Here is a 7,016-nt window from a genome sequence, read left to right as displayed (position 1 = left end):
TAAGTAATGTACCAATTAAGGAGAATCTTTACAACAATTAAAGAGGGTTAATTTCTAACTGCATAAAAGACTACTGTAAATTTCTCATGTAATAGAAAGTCGTTTCCGCAATCATTGGTCAGGTACGCATGAAATACCGGTAGAATGGAAACAACGTAACATTGCACCAATCTACAATAAAGTGAACAGAACTAAACATTCAAGCTATCGCCCAGTAAGTTTCACAGCCGTTGTATCTTATATGTTTGATTCAATCATTTATTAAGATGTTTTAGGCCACTAGCCAATACACCGACAAAGATCCTGTATGTTTTGTGATTGATATTTTTACTGTATGAATACCACACTAGCAAAAAATTATATATGTACATATTTATGCAAATAAAACAATTTTCAAACATTGAAGAATATGTAAAATGTGTACTGCAAATATTTTTGCACATTATATTTAATCAATAAATTACAGGCATTCATTTCTTATTGGAAAATTGACTTAGAATTCATAGAAAATGTATTTCTAATTACCTCCCTTTATTTACATGAAATGTTAAATTGGGTAATATCTTTATAAATAATGCTTATTGGAACTTACAATATTGATAAATCTTAATTTGAGCATCATATTTATGAAATGAAACCATGAAAAAATTGTGTTACAGGATCTTTAACAATAAGCATATATACATACAAATGAACAATCGTGACCATCATAATTCAGAAATATGAGGCGAGTAAAATTTCCTTTACATTGTCAGGGGCGTACCTAGGGCAATATTAAGTATACGCACAAATGTACACGCAGGAGGTCAAGGGGGCCGCGTAGGCCCTCTTGCAGGTCCAGGACAGAGCCTTGGTGGGCTTCAGGGGTCGAAGCCCTCTAAAGCTCCACGGATTTAGTCATTTAAGGATGATTCGATCATACAGTTTCATGTGCATTTAATATCACATAAATGTTGCTTAAATCCTAAAAAAGCAATTTTATAAAAGACTTATTACACCCAGGGAGATAATATACGCTGGTCTTTCTTATTTAAATGAGAGTCCTCGATACTTTCGTTGTAAAGCTCTCGACAAAAACTAAGCTGAAAAGGGTAATAATAGTTTTTTAACTATCCGATTTAACTTGTTTTTCAAAAGTCGGAGAATGTTATCAAGAAGAACATCTTTCTCAAATTTCGCCGATTTAACAGTTTGATGTTCATATCAAAACGAAAGAATAGGAAGAATACGTACTCAATGACCAAAAAGCAAATCAAACAATCTAGATTAAAGACACTTTATTTTGAAAAAAAAAACAAAAAAAACATTTGACATCTAGGAAACAATTTAAAATAACATTGAAATTTGCTCTTGAAAGTAATATAATTAGTGATGATGAAGTTTTTGAAAATAGCACATTTTGTGTATATGTTAGTGTTCATTCGTGCTGTTCTACAGAAATAAAAAACTTGGACGGGAGCGATAGCGAAAGGAGAACGTTTCTAATTTCTGTAGAACAGCTACGGATGAATACTAACATACCTAGTGTCAAGCTATATTTGGCCTTATAATCACTCACTTAAATACGTCACTATGCGGTTCTATGAAGTACTTTGAAAAATAGAAGTCGACTATGAACGGAATTAAATATAGTATCGACTTTTTTCTTCTTTGAAAATTAACGCACAGAATTTTTAAGAAATACAGCGTTTTCTTGGATGACAAATAAAGTTGGAACTAAAGAATATATAGCGAAAGTACACTTAGACTACTTGGATTACTGAAGAACCTACGGTAGTATCTATGCATTTGGAGATTTCTTTTTTAGTATATGCATGAATATTAATCGGCATAATTCCACAATTCTCTACACTTCTTGAATGGTTGTTGTGAGTTTCCATCACATTTTTCGAGGGGGCTTCTTTCGCACTTGCCTATGACACCAGCACCGTGTCAAATTCTCGCATTTGAATAAATATTATAACTTTTATTTATTCAAAATCAAATTCTGTGAATGGTTTTTTATTTTAGCCAAAGGGAGGTTTAGGATCATGTTCGCATCCACGATAAAATTGGCAGATTATTTACGGAAAGAAATACATAAGGTAATATCTTGGGGTAAAACGTTCTAGCAACTTAATTTTGTGCATTTTTACTATTTTCGGTGGGTTTTTTTTTTCAAATTGTTAAAAAATGAGTCATTTCACTTCAATTTGATGTTTACAAGAAAAATATAATCCTTCCAAAATGCATTGTTGAAACAATTTGCAACATACTGATTTTCAGACCCTCACTTGATGCGACACATCGCACTTGAAAGTCTCATATCCATAACTGTCAGAGCTTGCACACATATTTTGTTTATTTAAGGTGATTCCGCTTTGTCAGCCATGTTTGTTTTAACAAAGTCTGTCCAAAGTGAAAGTAGGCCAAAATTCATATAACAACAAAGCTCTTATTGTAAAATGATGAAGCATTTGAAAGTACACTTCCAGGTTTATATTTTAAGGACAAATATAAACAAAAATAAAAATGATAACAATAAGAAAATTTACCTTGAATGTGCTACATTTCTGAAGACCAAAAACATTCTGTTGCAAAGTTTTATGCACATTTCATGAATGGCAAAATCCTTTTTTAAGTCTGTTTTAGTGCCTACAAAAGCTATTTTTTCAGCAAATACAAAAATCTTTTAAAACTTAACTCCAAATAAATACATATCTGATGTCCTTCTAAGCACATGGCCTCCGTTATTTTTTGTAAAAAAAGTAGTGCAAGAAAACAATCATCATTTATAGCCTTATGAACTACTATTAAAATAAAAATACCATCAAACTTTAAAATCTAACCTTTTTATGTGTAACAGTGAAGTGTGTCTGTTTGTCATGTACACAAGAGATAGGTAAATGATGTTTATTTTCATGGTACTACTTTTTTACACATGTCATGGTGGCCATGTTTTTTCAAGGTCAGATAAACTACTTTCCTAAGGTTTATATTTTTTAAAGTTTTTTGTATTTTCTGCAAAAAATAGCTTTTGTAGGCACTAAAACAGACTTTAAAAAGGATTTTGCCATTCATGAAATGTGCATAAAACATTTGCAACAGAATGTTTTTGGTCTTCAGAAATGTAGCACATTCAAGGAAAATTTCTTATTGTTATCATTTTTTATTTTTGTTAAAAATAGTCTTTAAAACATAGAACTGGAAGTGTACTTGCCAAAATGGCTCATCATATAACAAATGTGACTTTTTTTGTTATATGAATTTTGGTCCTACTTTCACTTTGACCCAATAGTGAAAACAAACATGGCTGACAAAGCAGAATCACCTTAAATTCAGTCAAAATCAATTTTTTAATATATAAAACATATTTTTATTTTGAATTAAGGCATATACACTCATGTTCATATACAATAAAATATATACATGCATGAATATGAAAAATGGTAAACGCATATCAATAAAATGAAAAAAACTAGTGAGAGTGTAATACAAACACATGTACTATTTACAATCCTTATATAACTTTATACAACACAACAAGGTGGTCTTATATAACATTATCCGCATTCAATGAATCAAATCTCAATTTAAAAGCTTTATTACAATATATAGCTAATTTTGTTAACACTGACTTCCTTTCTGAATTCAGCAATTCTAAAAATTTAAACATGCTAGGGTTCCTGTAAAATAGTTGGATATATACTGTTTCCTAAGAGAATCATACAAAGTACAAATCAATACAAAAGTGATATTCATCTTCGATGTCATTATTGTTGCAAATAGTAACATTTCCGGTCATTTCTATCAATATTATTGTGTCTACCTGTTTCTATTAATAAATTGTGAGATGATAATCTAAGTTTAGCTAATATATTTCTTAATTTCATAGAGTCAACAATATCCAGTATTTAGACCTGCTAAAATCGGTTTTAATATGTTTATACAAATACAAAGAAGAACAAAATGTACACTAGAATGCCAATTTGTGATATAGAATTTTTAAAACGCCCATTGGGAGGGTTTAAAATATATTTAGCTTAACGTTGGAAAAATCCAACATCATTAAATCCACATTTTGCAAAAGGTTTTTTTTATTTAAAAACCCAATTTTACATTTTAAAGATTTGACTCTTTTCCCAACCCTTGAAAATTAAAATAAAATTTTTAATATAAAATTGCTTTTTTTTTTTGGTAAAATTTTTAAAAAAATATTTAACAATTTTACTGACGTGAAATATTAAATGGAAATCGCCTATTTTGCAAACAGTGAAAGAGTATTTGTTGAATTTTACATTAACAACCATTTTCGAAATTTCTAGTCAATTTTCCAAAATTTTCCGATGGGGGGTACCCAAAATCGCAAAATATAATTTTGAATTGGGTAAACTATCATCAAAAAAGTTGAAAATTATCAATGGAACTTGTTATCTCGTGTTACATTAAATAATGAGCTCATAGCCCGTAGTGCTTTGCCTTTTAGTGTGTTGGTCGCTGGTATGAACGAACTTCCGCTAGACAAAACAATACCTAGGTAATTAAAAGTCTTTACAATTTCTATATTTAACCCCCCCATATATCCACTTATAACTTTTATTTAAAAACTCCGCCCTTTCTAAAAAACAACAATCTTAGTCTTATCTACGTTAACAGTAAGATGCCATTTGTTACAATATTTTTCTAAACTATTTAAGGAATTTTGTAAAACCTTGAGCAGATTCAGAACAGATAACGGCGTCATCTGCAAATAATAGCAAATAAATCGATATTTGATCTAATGTTATACCATCATCTAAATTTCTTGTAATAAAATTTTCTAAATCATTCAAAAAGAGACTGAACATTATTGGTGAAGTTATCTCACCTTGAAAGAGACCCATTTCACTACTGAAAAATTCAGACAACGTATTTACATGTTTTACACACAATTTAACATCTTCATACATTGAATATATTACAGAAAACAATTTGCCATCAATACCACATTTTATCAGTTTATACCATAGGCAGTTCCTGTCAATTCCTGTCAATTAGATCATATGCTTTTTTAAAGTCAATAAAACAGCAAAATAGTTTCTTCTTATCATTTATAAACCTTTCAATCAAAGAATGTAATATAAAAATAGCATCTACAGTGCTATAATCTGCTTTAAACCCAAACTGGGCATCCGTAATTTTGTCATTTTCTACAGACCATTTCTTCAGCCTGTTATTTATAATCAATGTGAAAAATTTAGCAAATTTATTAAGGACGTGCCCTATTCCGCTGAAAATAAAACTTCAGTCACTTATAGAAATCACATTTATAATTCCGCTGAAAATAAAACTTCAGTCACTTATAGAAATCACATTTATAATACCACAAATTTACTTACTTTACTTACATGTTTTTTTTTTTTGTTTTGTTTTTGTGATATCTTTGACATGTTGATATTATCAAAATGTCTGCATAATTTTCTTTTATTCATTAAATTAAAAATAATTGCAACTTTTTTTAAAGCAAATGTATTATTTCGTAATATTTAACGGAAAGAGCTCGTATTCAAGCTACATGTGAGGCGAGTTTAATACAAAAGTTGATCACTTTTAAAAACGAAACATGGTACCTATATCTACATAATAAACATATAAATAATTTTATATAACTATGTAAAAATAGAATATATATAGTACATTGTAACCAGGGTCTTTCTATTTAAAAGGCCCTGTTATAATCAAATACAATAAATATGGTCTTTTTCATACATTGCGTAAACTGACCGCAGGCTAGATAGCACTAGTTGTTAAGCCATTTTTCGCATTGAAATGATTTTCTAATTTATCTCCTCCCAAATGAAGTGTACGCATGTACGTATTTGGCATTTAGCCAGCTACACCACTATTGTACATTGGATATGAATTTATAATTGATTTATAGAATGATTTTAATTTTTCTCGGACAATTCCGACAAATTATTTCTTAATTATTTAACAAATAACAATACATTAGAAGAGAAAAAAACATAACTATTTTTTTTTATTGTGAATAATGTTATTTAGCTGTAGCTTAAATTGGCTATTGATGTTAACCTGCATTAGTCCAACTGACATGCGTGCGCACAATGCGGAAGTAATAGTCTGCAAATGTTATGAACATTTTTGTTTTGGTTTACTACGATTTCGACCTGAAATGCATAGTATGTATGCGTTCTCTTTTACTATTTTAGGAATTTTATGATCCCTATTCATTCAAGCATGACCATTAATGCAGATCTATTTGATTTTTATGATCGAACTCTTGAACACGCCCCTTTATGAAGCCATTGAAGGTTTACATGATGACTAGAATCTACGGGTCCGCTAGTTCTGGCTTCCAAAACTTTATAAGCCGCTATTTAACATTTTTGTTTTTCATCTGATGCTGCATTAAAGTTTTGGATTAGACCCGTTACGAAACCTAACCAGAATAACATAAGTTGATTTATTCTTATTTTTCACTTGCAAATAGTCACTTGACCCAATCAATAATATCAATTTATTTTACGATAAAATAATTAATTGAATATCGTTCTATACCAATTAAAGTATCAAAATATGAATACTATCATTAAAATTGCCTATTTAACTGTAAAACATCAATTAAGCCGACTACAGTCGGCCATGACATTTAAGTTCCACGCGAGACCTCGTATGACGCGTTCGCGGGAACCGTTAAGAATATAGAGTCGTGTACTATGCTTTTCTCTCCTCGATTCGTGACTCTTATTTGGAAAAATTGCACTTGCACAACAAAAATCAGACATACATACAGTTAATTTAGTGCATTTGTTAAATAAATTCATTATCTAAAAGTTCAAAAACTTTAAATTACTTTTAAAAACAATCGCTCAAAGATTAGAGCATCTGAACATGTCAACCATGACTGTCTTGCTCAGCTGGACGCTTACCCATCGATTCTTGAAATCCGATTCACCCTGTGACGTCATCAAAATATAGTAGCCTAATTAATTTGGCGTGAACGGTTTGACCCATTTTACAGACTTTTTTTTCTTACT

This window comes from Ruditapes philippinarum, unplaced genomic scaffold (genome assembly GCF_026571515.1).
Source record: "Ruditapes philippinarum isolate M1 unplaced genomic scaffold, ASM2657151v2 ctg7681_1_1_1_1, whole genome shotgun sequence".
Lineage (NCBI taxonomy): Eukaryota > Metazoa > Mollusca > Bivalvia > Venerida > Veneridae > Ruditapes > Ruditapes philippinarum.
This window is presented reverse-complemented; position numbering follows the sequence as displayed.